Genomic DNA, 14,819 nt, shown 5'->3' on the forward strand with positions numbered 1-14,819 from the left:
ATTTTCATACCAAAACACACTGATTTCATATTTGCAAGGGGAAAGAAAATGTCCTGTTTTATTTCATTTAATCTTCTACCAAACTAGTCATTCTCTATTTCCCACCACCACTTACCTATCTATCCCATTAAAAACCACCTACCAAACACACCCTAAGAATTTCTCATGTACCAAACGCCCCATAAGAATTTCCAAAGTTTCAAGGTTCAATACCTGTATAGAGTTTCAAACCCGCTTGAATTTTATTTAACCGGTAATTTTTTTTACTTTTTTATTTCTTTTTTTATTAAGAGTAAATACCATTTTTCGTTCCTGACAATTTTCACGAGACACATTTTAGTCTCGAACAATAAAAAGGGCTCATTTTAGTTCCTAATATTTGAAAAAAAAGGGCCACATTTTTCCTTCCGTTAGTTGGCATATGACGGCCCAACTAACGGAGCACACATGGATTGTTACTTTGCTGAGTCACCGTTAAGTATGCCAGCGTGGAAGTAATACGACGCCGTTTTGAACATGCCTTATGTCTTCTTGGAGTTTTGGACAGCTGAAGGTCCTATTTGGTCCCTGACAAATTTATCGAGACCCTATTCGGTCCTTAACACTAAAAATCACCATTGCAGCAAACCTTTCAAACCACCATTGCAGCAATCCAATGTAAAATTTAGACAGTAAAGCTTGATAATAATAGCCTAATGGCAATACAATATGAAATATATGCAGCACAACATTGTCTATTTCTATTAGGATTTCCAATGCTCTTACATGCAATTATATTCATCCTATGGTTATCACATGAAAAGGAAAGTTGAGGAGCACTTTTTGGAAAAGCTATTTGCTAACATACGATTTGAGACGAGTCAAGTTTACTCAAGTCCATGTCATTAGCATCAAAATCAACATACAGATCCACCTGGGAAGCAAGCAGTACAAAAGTCAGACACAGTTAACAAAATGTTCTAAATGTTCCAAATTGATTATTAGATTCTTTTTTTTTAAGTCTTCTCCATAAGACAATACAAATCTCATTTTCTGCCCAATGTAATTTACCCTCAACTTGCATTTGATCCCCTACAGTAGAAAAGAAAACATTCCGTTCAGACTTTGTTTGTTATCTAGATAATTAAGAATTCACTACCATTGGTCTTTCTGCTGATTTGAATTAGTGAAATGAAGGACTTTCAAAATCTGACCACTTCAATAGTGCATATGCTCCCTCATTGTTATATCTTCTTTTACCAAACTGCAATATAGAAGACCTTTAAAGATACAATACTTCAGATGCTGCAAATCTAAAAGTCACACATCCTTGTAATAAGCTACATTTCATCTCTCAAACACTAAGTGTGTGAGATCTGTTTCCTTTGAAGTGATAAAACCTATATGTCTGTACTCTGTAACAATTCCCATGTGCAAAGTTGCTAACGAAATGTACACGTTGACTACGTATGAATTTTCTATCATTTCAAGCTAACAATTTCCACGTATTCCTACATACTAGATTTCTAAACAAATACCAGATGCTACAGTGCAGAGAAAAATTCTGGCTATCTTAATAGGTAACAACATAAATTGTATGCCAATACATCCATGTTAGCATATGGCCAATGACAGAGCCTGTGTCTTTTACGTGTTTCCAAAAACACTCAGTGAAGCCATTTTAACTATTCAACCAAAGTATCAAGAAGTGTGATATTGCCAACATAAATGCAACAGGTGCAACAAAAGTAAAACCATTGAATAAATGAATAATATCAATATAAAATTGCTAGCTACATATGCAAATTGGAATCTGTGGGTAGTCTGGAGCACTAAAAAATGTATATAGCTTTCCTGATTCTCCATCATGATCTATGTTGTATCCATTCAACAAATCCCCAAAATCGTCCCTACCAGCCCTTGCATCAGGTCCTTCATATGATCTGATGATCAGCTATGCAGCAAGAATGATATTTACTAAGCTTAATAATAATATTCACTAGGCAGTCAACTAATATTTATCAACTTGTATTAGTTCTTTCATATACATCTAAACAAGAAATCCATCTTGCTAAATGAAAGTTGTTATTGATAACAATCTGTGATAACATTTCCAAACATCTGATAATAAGTTTATGCAGGGATGAATATTACCTCAAAGCTTGCAATGCAATCTGGCATGAACCTTCTTATACTTGTTGCTTACCGCCAAATCTTTGCAACTGTGTCCATCTTTCCATTTGCTTATTGGCTGGAATGGTAATATACATATGCATACCCCCCAACATCTATAAATTCCATGAATAATATATATACATTTTTTGTCTTGCTAGCTCTTCTTGTCTGGTTTTATAATATATATAATGCATGCATAATAATGTTCCCATTCAAGATCAAATAGGGCCAGTGGATTGCTGCAATGGTGGTTTGAAAGGTTTGTGGTTGGTGGATTGCTGCAATGGTGAATTTTTAGTGTTAAGGACCAAATAGGGCCTCGATAAATTTGTTAAGTACCAAATAGGACCTTCAGTTGTCCAAAACTCCAACAAGACATAAGGCATGTTCAAAACAGCGTCGTATTACTTCCACGCTGACATACTTAACGGTGACTCAGCAAAGTAACGGTCCACATGTGCACTGTTAGTTGGGCCGTCAGATGCCAACTAACGGAAGGACAACCGTGGCCTTTTTTTTTCAAATATTAGGGACTAAAATGAGCCTTTTTTATTGTTCGGAAGTATAATGCGCCTCGTAAAAATTGCCAGGGACGAAAAAGGGTATTTACTCTTTTATTAATTATTTGATTAGTTCGATTAAACCAAGCATGAATGTAGGATTAACAAAATTATTTCTATCAAATTGATAAAAATATCTATTCAAAATTCAATTAGATTTAATTTCAAATTGGAATAAGATCCGGACCAATTGAAATTCCTTACAGGATAGGAGTAATATGCAATGCACACCATCTATATCCATGTATCCATTTATCTGTAATTTATATTGACAAAAAGGAAAAAAATTGTGATTTTAAATGATATAGAGTTATGCCATTTAAAATAAAGAAAGACGCAAATTAATATTTTTTATTTAATATTTAAACTAAAAAAATTACTCATTTTCTCTCTTGTAATTTTCATTGCTTGTGTCTTTCTCTCATTTAAAATGGCATAACTCTGTGTCATTTAAAATGACAAACACCAAATCCATAATTTATATTCATAAAATTGAGTAGTTTTTTAAAAAGAAAGTCTTCAATCTTTAATGTAGTTGGGATCTCTATCCATGTACTACCCTCTTGCTCTGTGAGGGGTCTTCGACAGCTAGAGTACCTGAAATATAATCTTCGAACGGGGTAAAATACACCATCTCAGTAAACTCAGGATTTATGGAGTAGTTCTTCACCCCATGAGTTCACTTCCTGCATGAAAGATTAATATACATAAAGTATGAAATAATCATGTATCTAGAGGCAATATCAACATTAATTAAAACTGTGAGTTCAGTACACTTGGATCACACATGAACCTAGTCAATTTGGTGTCCGTATACCTATTACTATCAGATCTCACTTCACACATAAACCCAGTGTGCACCCGGTGTATTAACATACAAATGGTAATAGCGCAGCTAATTAAACGTGGAAGCTAACTTTTTATTTTCAATCATGAACTATTTATTATTAACCAAGTGGATTACTTATTCCTTTTCAAAATATCGTCTGTATATAAATTGCAATAAATAACTAACTGAATAACCTCATCAAATATATATGTATCTAGTCACGGAACTACAACTCGTAGACCGGACATTATCCAGATACAATTATACAACTCAAGCATAAACAAGCATGTCTGATAATAATGTGGCATGGACAACCCCCATGCTCACCAAATAAAATAACCTAATCATCACGTCTCAGATACAATAGCCATAAAATGAGAATCAGTCATAATAATGTAAAACAGATAAAGCATTAAGCATGCATCAGTCAGCTCAAACTCTGACCTCCTGCCACCAGAGGTATCAACCCCCGAGGTACCTGTACCTGAAAATGTGTTCCAACACGGGGTGAGATCTCTAAAAAGAAATTTCAGTAAGACAAGGGGTCCTCAAAGATCTTTCCACCCCAAACTCACTTACATGTGCAATATAAGTTCCAAAACAGTAACAACAGTATAATTTCCAAAATCTGTGCAATGCAGCATATATCCATGTCATGTGTGTAAGCATCCTACTAGCCAGAGAATAAAAGGTAGGGTTTACATACGTCTACAACCTACAGTACAAAGCTCCTCGCTTGTACCTTACCCACAGAGTTACCATCTTGTATCTCTCTACATACTCAGGGATTACCGTTTATGTGGAACATCACATACATATCATATGGCAATTGCACTCATAAAGTAGCTCAATAGCATACCAATAAACATCATATATTTTCACATAACACAGCATGTATATAAACCATCCCTCCATGAGGTATGGTGGAACCAACAATGGGCAAAACCGAGGACACGAAAGCTTAACTCTCAAGCTAACAGTCCCAATTAACAGTCCACACCAGTCCACGGTCACCAAACAGCACAATCACAGACTGTTTATACCAGAAATATCATTAATATTCATAGCCCAAAGTTTAAGTGTTTAAGACTTTCCAACTTATTTTAAGTGGTTTTAAGCTCAATCTGCAGGAGGTACATGTCTCCATAAAGTATCTCAATACTTTCACTAAAGTATCTCAATACCACAAAGTATCTGAATACTTTTACCACAGTATCCGAATACTTTTACTAAGGTATCCGAATACTTTTCTTCCCAGAAAAGTATCCCAATACTCCTTGATGAGCATCCCAATACTCCTTGATGAGTATCACAAAAAGTATTCGAATACTTATTAGACAGAATGCGGAAACTCATGCAGTTTCTGCATAATCACCATTTTAAGGGTCCTCTCATGGTTTAGAGTCCAATGACTCCACAAACAGAAGTTCATCAACACTTTTTAAGCATAGATTATCAACCTTTTACTGGAATAATCAAAGTTTCCCTTTTTAATGACTCAAACAAGCTAAAATCATGAATTTTCAAGGGGAATGATCATGAGTTACCTCTAGGCTTAAGAAATCAGAAAAAGAAGTGACTTGGAGCTTTCTATACCACTCCACAATACTGCCAATGTAAAACCATGAAAATGAGCTACAAGTTAGGTTCTTTGTTCTACCAAATAGCTCCTTGAAGCTCCAATAACCAAAAAATTGACTTTCACCCTCACAACCAAAGTGGACAGCAACACCACACCACCAAACAAACCTCAAAACCTTACAAGAAGTGATTTTTCTCCCTCACCAAGTCCGCTCTTAAGTGTTTAAATGGAATGATGATGGTTTAATGGCTTAAAAGTAGAGAAATGTGGTTAAAAATGGTTTCTTGGTCATGTTCCATTAAAAAGCTCAAGCCTTGAGCAGAGGGGAAGGTGGCAGCAATGGAGGGAATCAGCCTTGGGATTAGAACTGACCTAGGGTTGTGTGAATATTCCTATTTATAGTTCCACTTAATTAATCCACCAGTATTAGTTCTAATAGCTCCTCTGATAATTTTAATCTCAAACTTAATATTCTGAACCTAACCATTTTTCTAGGAATTATCATATTTTTATTATAATTTTCGCAGCACTTTGCTGGTACGCGTTTTTACGTAGCCGGTATTAGTTCTGACGTCAGTTCTCATTATTTCGACTCCAAACTTGATATACCAGTCCTAAATATTATTCTAGGAATTTTCATACACTTATTATAATTTTTCAGGATACTTCATCGGTACGCACTTATACCATGAAGCAGAACTGGTATTTGCATTTTTCGTCAAAAAAGTGACTTTAAGCGTTATTAAACCCTTAAATTAATTATTAAAGTCCTCTCGTAATTATTCAATGTCAATTATGGAATTATTTCTTAAACTCATATTTAAATTATTTAAATTCCTAATTTAACGGTGCGGGTTCTTACATTCACCCCACCTTTTAAGAATTTTGTCCGCAAAATTAGAGACATACTTGTCCCTAAACTCGGGGTATTGCCAAAGAAGCTCGTCCTCCCGCTCTCAAGTACACTCCTCTGGAGTTCTTCCTTCCCGTTGCACTTTGACCATGGGAATGACCTTACTTCTCAGTTTCTTCTCGCCACGATCAAGTATCTTGAGTGGTCCGACGGGAGTCTTTAAGTTTTCCCGAACTTCCACATCATCAGGTTGTACAATATGCGATGGATCCGCTATATACCTCCGTAGCTGAGACACGTGAAACACATCATGGATGTTGGCCAAGTTCGGAGGCAAGGCAAGCCGGTAGGCAACAGGCCCTACCCTACCAAGAATCTGGTATGGCCCAATGAATCTAGGGCTAAGCTTCCTCACTCCGAGGGCACGGTCAAAACCGGTGACAGGTAAAAGTCTCACGAACACGTGCTCACCCTCACTGAACTCCAGTGGCTGATGCTTGTTGTCATAGTAACTATTTTGGCGATTCTATGCCTGCTTTAACTTCTCTCTGATCATCTGGATCTGCTGGGTAGTCTCTTGGACAAAGTCCAAGCCAAATAACTCTCGATCCCCAACCTCAGACCAACTATTTGGACAGATCACTTTCTGGTGTTCAATTTTCACTTTCTGGCATATCAAACACTTGGACACATAAACGACTATATCCTTCTTCATGCCCGGCCACCAGAAGTTTTTCCTCAAGTCTTAGTACATCTTTGTAGCCCCAGGGTGGATAATGAATTGACCCTTATGAGCCTCTGACATCACCTCCTCACTCAATAGACCTCTAGGAACTACAAACAATCCATCCTCATTGCAAGATACACCATCTTGGTTCTTCACATAGTCAAGGCACTCTCTTTGCACTTGCGCCTCTTTGATCTTCTCCATCAGCTCATTTTCAACTCTCACGGTTTTCATCTTCAGAAGTGTACCCCCAAACAAAGAGGTCACTTTCAAATCCCGAAACTTCTCAATTACATCAAAGTCACCCATCATCAAACTGGATAGACTCACGGATTTCTGACTCAGAGCATCCGCTACCACATTGGCCTTGCCAGGATGGTACTTCCACTCAAAGTCGTAGTCCTTCATAAATTTCTTTGGCGTTTGGGATCAGTAAATAACATCCGCTACCGATTTAGACTCTGGAGTTTGGCGTGCGCCCTACGGTTTTGTAGATGGGTCTCAACTCCCAACAACCAAGATGGTTTCTTTCTTGAATCACTTTCTACTTCCTAATTGTTTATTATATTCGTTTTTACCCTTGTCCTTTTATTAATAAAAAAAGGAATAGAAAAGTAATGACCTGTGTAGCCTGTAATCAATACTGATATTTAACAGTTTTCTATAAGAATTTCCAAAGTTCTAAACCCGTACAGAGTTTCAAACCCGCTTGAATTTTATTTAACCGATAATTTTTATTTACGTTTTTGTAGATGGGTCTCAACTCCCAACAACCAAGATGGTTTCTTTCTTGAATCACTTTCTACTTCCTAATTGTTTATTATATTCGTTTTTACCCTTGTCCTTTTATTAATAAAAAAAAGGAATAGAAAAGTAATGACCTACGTAGCCTGTAATCAATACTGATATTTAACAGTTTTCTATAAGAATTTCCAAAGTTCTAAACCCGTACAGAGTTTCAAACCCGCTTGAATTTTATTTAACCGATAATTTTTATTTCTTTTATTATAAATTATTTGATTAGTTCGATTAAACTGACATGAATGTAGGATTAACAAAATTATTTCTATCAAATTGGTAAAAATATCTATTTAAAATTCAATTAGATTTAATTTCAAATTGGAATAAGATCCAGACCAATTGAAATTCCTTACAGGAGAAGAGTAATATGCAATGCACACAATCTATATCCATTTATCTGTAATTTATATTGATAAAAAGGAAAAAATTGTGATTTTAAATAATATAGAGTTATGTCATTTAAAATAAAGAAAGACACAAACTAATATTTTTTTATTTAATATTTAAACTAAAAAATCACTCATTTTCTCTCCCGTAATTTTCATTACTTGTGCATTTTTCTCACTTAAAATGGCATAACTCTGTCATTTAAAATCACAATTTATATTCATAAAAGTGAGTAGTTTTTAAGAAAGGAATCTCCAATCTCTAATGTATTTGGGATCTCTATCCATGTACTACCCTCTTTCTCTGTGAGGGCTCTCCGACAGCTAGAGTACCTGAAATATAATCCTCGAACAGGGTAAGATACATCATCTCAGTAAACTCAGGGTTTATGGAGTAGTTCTTCACCCCATGAGTTCACTTCTTGCATGAAAAGTTAATATACACATAGTATGAAATAATCATATATCTAGAGGCAATATCAACATTAATTAAAATTGTGAGCTCAGTACACTCGGATCACACATGAACCTAGTCAATTTGGTGCCTGTATACCTATTACTATCATATCACACATAAACCTAGTCATTTTGGTGTATGTATTAACTCACTCATGAATTAGGTCCATTTAGTGCCTGTATGATACTCCAGATCACACGTGAAGCTTGTCCACTTGGTGTCCATATAATTTTATTGACCAATGAACAATCAATCAACTTATCACATTTATTATACCAATACCTAATTTAGCCCCTAATGCTTGTCACTGGTCTTTTCACTAATGATACAATGACTCTACATGAATGCAATCATATTATGTTACTAACAAACCACTCAATCATCCATATATATATCATTGGATCATCTTAAAATTTTGTCAGCATGTTAAATCGTTGGATAATCTTAAAATGTTGTCAGCGTGTTCCTCTCTTATAATACTTCAATCGGACTAGATCGATTTTTGAGTTGATTCCTCTAGTATGAGATATAAATTTTGGAATATGGCTTGCTAGTTTGTGTGAACAACTACTATTTGGGGAAGTGATTTTGCGAAGGTCATTTCTCCCAATTGAACCGTTGGATCATCCTCAAATTTTGTCAATGTGCTCCTCTCTTATAATACTTCAATATGACCATACCAATTTTTGATTTGATTCTTCGAGTGTGAAATTAAATGTCGGAAGATGACTATTCAACATGAAAAAAACCCATCCACTTTGAAGTCCCACATCAGGCAATTCTCATTCCTTCCTCTTTCCTCCTTCCTTCCTTTTATAAAAGAAACTCCTTCCTCACTACACAAGACACTTGAAAAATATTTGGAGATAACCAAAAGCAAAAACACAAAAAAAAAAAAGATGATTCCAAGAGTTAAAAAAGACACATGGGCTTAGGATTAAAACTAAGTTAGTCATAGTATTTTTCTAGTTACTATTTTTTTTTTATCTTTCCTGAATCAGAGTGGCTCTCCACAACTTGACTGCATACACCAAGTTTTGTCACCTTTGAGGTAAATCTCCTTACCTTCTCTTTTAGTTAATAATTTTTATTTTTCTATACTTTTATATTATTTTTATTATTATGAATTGTCTTATGTTAGTATTTTAAATTAGATGATGTTACTTTTTATTTATGTATTCTTTTTTTGTCTTAATTGTTAGTTACTAGTTTTCATTTTATTTAAAAAGTATATTTTATCTTTCACTATGTAGTTAATTTTTTTATGAAAAAATAATTCATGCAACGATCCATAATGTTGATTGTATGACTTGCTATCCTCAAGTGTTATGCGCTTCGTAAGAGTTCTCGTATAGCTATGCTATCTTGGATTATGTGCAATGTGGATTCATTTTCTTAAAATTTTCTAAATTTAAATGTATCTTTGTTATTTTATTTTTAATCTGCACAACGATTCACAACATTGATCATATGACTTGTCATCCTCAATTATTGCGCATTTTGTAAGGGTACATGTATAGCTATATTATCTTTTATCCTGCGCAATGCATATTCCTTCATTTAAACAAAATTATTTTCTCCCAAGATTTCAAAAAGATAAAGATTATCTATCTAATAAAAAATATTTTCAAAATCCTAGCAGCAGTTTACTGCGTTGATTGTATGATTTATCATCCTCAAGTGTTGTAAGCTTTGTAAGAGTTTACGTATAGTTATGTTATCTTAAATTCTAAGCAATGATGGATTCATTTTCAAAACAAATAATAATTTTTCTCAAAGTTATTTTCTACAGAACGACGTAGCTTTAAGTTCCTCATTGCACCAGAGGATACGTCCGAGCGGAATTTTTCCATAAAACTCAAAAATAAAATGGATGTATCAAGAGTGCAGTGAGATTAAATCTCCATCATTCCTTGTGCTTAATCAGACTCCGGACCTTGATTCAAGGATCAGTTTTGCTAAAACAAAAGGTTTTCCAATTTTTTCAAATTAAATAAAATTGGTGGCGACTCCATTATTTTTATTTTTCAAATAATTTCGGGTCATTACAAGTTTATAACTTAAGAATAAAAAAAGTCAACCGTTGACTCACTTAATCTTTTAAAAAAATTACATCTAAATCCTTTAATTTTCTAACCAATATCACTTAATTTCTAACTATAATCAACCACTAATGATATCACATTAAACCCATAAAATTTACTAAACATCCTTAATATAACACTAGAATTAAGTTTAAGTCAAATTTTGCCTATTTGAAATTTGACCCCAAACTTTATAATATTTAGATTTTGACCCACAATCTTTTATATTAATTTCATTTGTGTCCATAACTTATTTATATAATTGATTTGATTGACATAAATTGCATTTCTATTAGTCATTATCTCCTTAATATCTTAAAATTATGCTTAATTTTCATAAGCATTTACTTTAATCAATTTCCAATTATTCACTTTAATAATGTGGGTAATTATAGCTTCCACCACCCCTAATAATTAGGCACCAACCATCACTAGCCACCACCATCATCGCCATCAGTCAGCCACCACAATAGTCGCCAGCATTGCCACCACCAACCAATCATCATCTCAAGCCACTGTAACTGCCATTCCTAATCACTAAGCACCAACCATCATTGCTACCTCTCGCCATCGCCATTAATCAATCACCATAATTGTTACCGGTCATTGTTGGTGTCGTCATCACCATCTATTGACACCAACCCCGCATTTTCTGCTGTTCTACTTCTACCACCACCATCAGTCATTATCACTAGCCACCGATCATTAATATTGACAATTAATTTAAAAATCAAATTTTTAAAAATTTATTTGGTGAGGGTATATATATATGGGTTTTATAATTCTCATTTAACATGAGAATTACAATTTTCCTACACACCCTTCAATTTTCGTGCTGGCATGGGTCCTACATATACTTCTTTCTAACACATGGGTCCCACATGCTTTTTATCTCGGCTTTTTGACCACTATAGCCTTTTTTTTTATAATTAATTATCAAATTGACCCTATTTATAAACTATTTCAAAAATTTGACCTCTTCATAAAACATAACACCAATCTGCCCCTGTTTGACAGTTGACTATAAAGCCTACCCGGGTATATTTTGAAAAATTTTACCTACCCGGGTAGATTTCTTGAATCTGGAAAAATGTTTGATTATTTACCCGGGTAAGTAGGAGTGTACCCGGGTAAATATTACACGACAAACTACAAAAATGTAAAACGGACGGAGAGAGAGATAGTACAGAATACAGATACAGAGTACTGCACTGCACAAGTTTCACACAACTCTTGTCCATTTTATTACTGCATTTGAACTTTCTTCTCTGTGTCAGCATCATTTCTCTCAAGTTTCTCTTCTCTTCTCTAGCACACAGAGAGAAGAAAGTCCTTGGTATTGATATCTGAACATGTCTCTTGGGTTTTCTTCCTGCACTGCATTGATCCTTCTCTTTCTTTTTAAAAAGTATTGATATCTGAACATGTCTCTTGGTTCCACACCCTGTTACTTTACTGGTATCCATTTCCTGATTCTTCTTGCATACCATTTTCATTTTATTTTTTTTGAAGCAGATTTTCATTTTGTTTTCGTTTTTAAGTTTTGGGTGTTTTATTAGCTCTCTCTCACTCAGATGTCATCAATCATTTTTCTTATTTTTGGTAACACTGCTTTATTTTGAGCTGTTAATAGTAATTTTGTTTTTGTTTTTCTTTTCTTTATTCATATGCTCATAATCAAAATAAATATCAAATAAATGCTTCTTTTCTCGCTTGCTTTTGGGGTTGATGCAATGAAATGAATGTTGTTTGTTTCTTCACATTTTGCAAGCTCAGGTTTTGTTTTTTGTTTTTGTTTTTTATATCCATTCATTTATTTTTCAACTGGAGATTTTTGTAATTACAATGTCATTGCAAAACATTGCCTTTGATATATATATATATATATATATATATATATATATATATATATATATATATATATATATCCACCTGGGTGATATGCATTCAAAGTCTTGTTCTTTTATACAAACGAAATGGTATGATTATTTACCCGGGCAGCCCCCTACTTACCCGGGTAAATAATCAAATATTTTTTCAGATTCAAGAAATATACCCGGGTAGGGAGGGGTGTACCTAGGGGTGTTCATCAACCGATCCAAACCGATTCAAACCACAATAACCGAATCAAAAAACCGATAAACGAATAAACCGAAAACCGAAAAATTGAAAACCGAAAAAAACCCGCAAATTTTAATTGGATTGGATCGGTTTTTGGATGGGTTGATGAAAACCGATCCAATCCAAACCGATCCAATATATTAATTCCCTTCTACCAACTTGGGTTTTTTTCCCAATCATAGCCCAAAAATTTCTAAACCTAAGACTCATTAACCCATCAACTAAACTCAAGAAAAAATCTAGTCACGTCTCATCAATTTTTTTTTATCTTTGTAGAGCTTCATATCTCATTACCAAAAAATGCTTTTGTATTTCAACAAAAATAAAAATTATAAAGCCAATATATACAAAAGATGCTATTTGCAAAATAATCATGAAATAAATTTTAGGATTTTCAAAAAACCGAAAACCGATCCAATCCAAACCGAAAAAATTTGGATTGGATCGGATCAGATTTGAAAAAAAATCCAAACCGAATGGATGATGATATGATCAAACTGAAGGGATTGGATCAGATGATTTTTGCTTCCAAAACCGATCCAATCCAGACCGCGAACACCCTAGGTGTACCCGGGTAGGCTTCATGGTCAACGGTCAAACATGGACAGATTGATATTATATTTTCTGAAGAGGTTAAAATTTTTAAATAGTTTATAAATAGGGTCAATTTGATGATTAATTATTAAAAAAAGACTATAGTGGTAAAAAAACTTTTTATCTCTTCAACATGAGATTTCAATTCTCCTTCAACATGAGAATTATAAAATTTTATATATATATATATATATATATATATATATATATATATATATATATATTTGGTTAACTTTTGTAAGTTATTTATAGGAGAAAAGGAGTATCATGTAACATGATATAAGAATTTTTACCTACTCACTCATTGATTTCGGCACCATCATTTTTTACTTTTTATTTTTAGGGAAAAGTTCACCAATGTCTCTGTGATTTGCTTCAGAATCATTTATGCCCCTGTGGTTTTTTCCTATCACATATGCCCCTGTGCTTTGTAAAAAATAAGAAACCACAGGGGTATATGTGATAAAAAAACATACCATTTTACAAACTACAGGGGCATATGTGATAAGAAAAAAACCACAGGGACATAAGTGATTCTGAAGTAAACCACAGGGACATTGATGAACTTTTCCCTTATTTTTATTATATGTATGAGACCCACATGTATTTTTGTTTGAGTAGGAAAATTTGTTTAAATTATGTTACACGAGGATAGCTTTACCCTTATTTATATATCTTATTTAAAATATAAAACTAATGTGTAAATAAATAAATAAAAGAAGTTTAAAAAATAATTTTAAAAAATGATATGAAATTTTGTTAAAAAGATTGTTTTTATCTATTTATATTATATAATTTACCTCAAATACCGATATGATAGCATGATTCTATCGTATTGATTATCCATTGCAGATCAAGCACATAATAAAATATAAGCTTATTTATACCAAAATAAAAATAAAATATAAGCTTATTACTTATTGGGCTCGTTGCCCTTTAACTTTCCTAATCCTATCGACCCTTTTAATTTCTAGATGAACCGGGCACACAGAGAGAATCTAAATAGGATGACGTTGAAATTAATACAAAGTTCTAAAAGTTGAGATAGGATATTTATACTACTAATTTTTTCTATTATTATTTCACTATTGTTGTAATCATCATTAGATTCAAAAGTTGTTTTTTTTTTCTCTCTTCATTCAACTTTTACTCTAATCCAATGGTGATTATAGTGATAGTGAAGTAGTAATAAAAAAATTTGGTAGTATGAATATCCTATCTCCTAAAAATAAAAGGCTAATTAGAGTGATGATAAAAGTAAAAAAGCCTCTTCCTAGTTTGGGTCTCTGGCCCTCTCTTATTACAAAAATAAATAAAATAAATAAAAATCCCTAATTATTGAAAAAATAAAGTTATAAATAACATCTTTATGTATTTTCTTTTCTTTTGAAAATTATAAAGGAGAATGATATACTTACAACTAAAAAAGTTTATTTACAACAAACTTAATCATAGTTGATTTTCGTTAATTCTACTGTTATTATTTATTGAAAATTATTGGATCACATTAATTATTTAATTATTAGTTTCTAATAAATAATAATCGTTAGATTGACGAAAATTAACGGTGATTAAATTAATTGTAAAAGTGATAAAAAGACTATATCCTGCCCAATTACAAATACTAATTTTTTGTTGGCAGTATTCTATTTATAGAGCAGGCGGCGTGTG

This window comes from Gastrolobium bilobum, unplaced genomic scaffold (genome assembly GCF_033153095.1).
Source record: "Gastrolobium bilobum isolate Gb01-03AN ecotype WA unplaced genomic scaffold, APGP_CSIRO_Gbil_v1 utg19213, whole genome shotgun sequence".
Taxonomy (NCBI): domain Eukaryota; kingdom Viridiplantae; phylum Streptophyta; class Magnoliopsida; order Fabales; family Fabaceae; genus Gastrolobium; species Gastrolobium bilobum.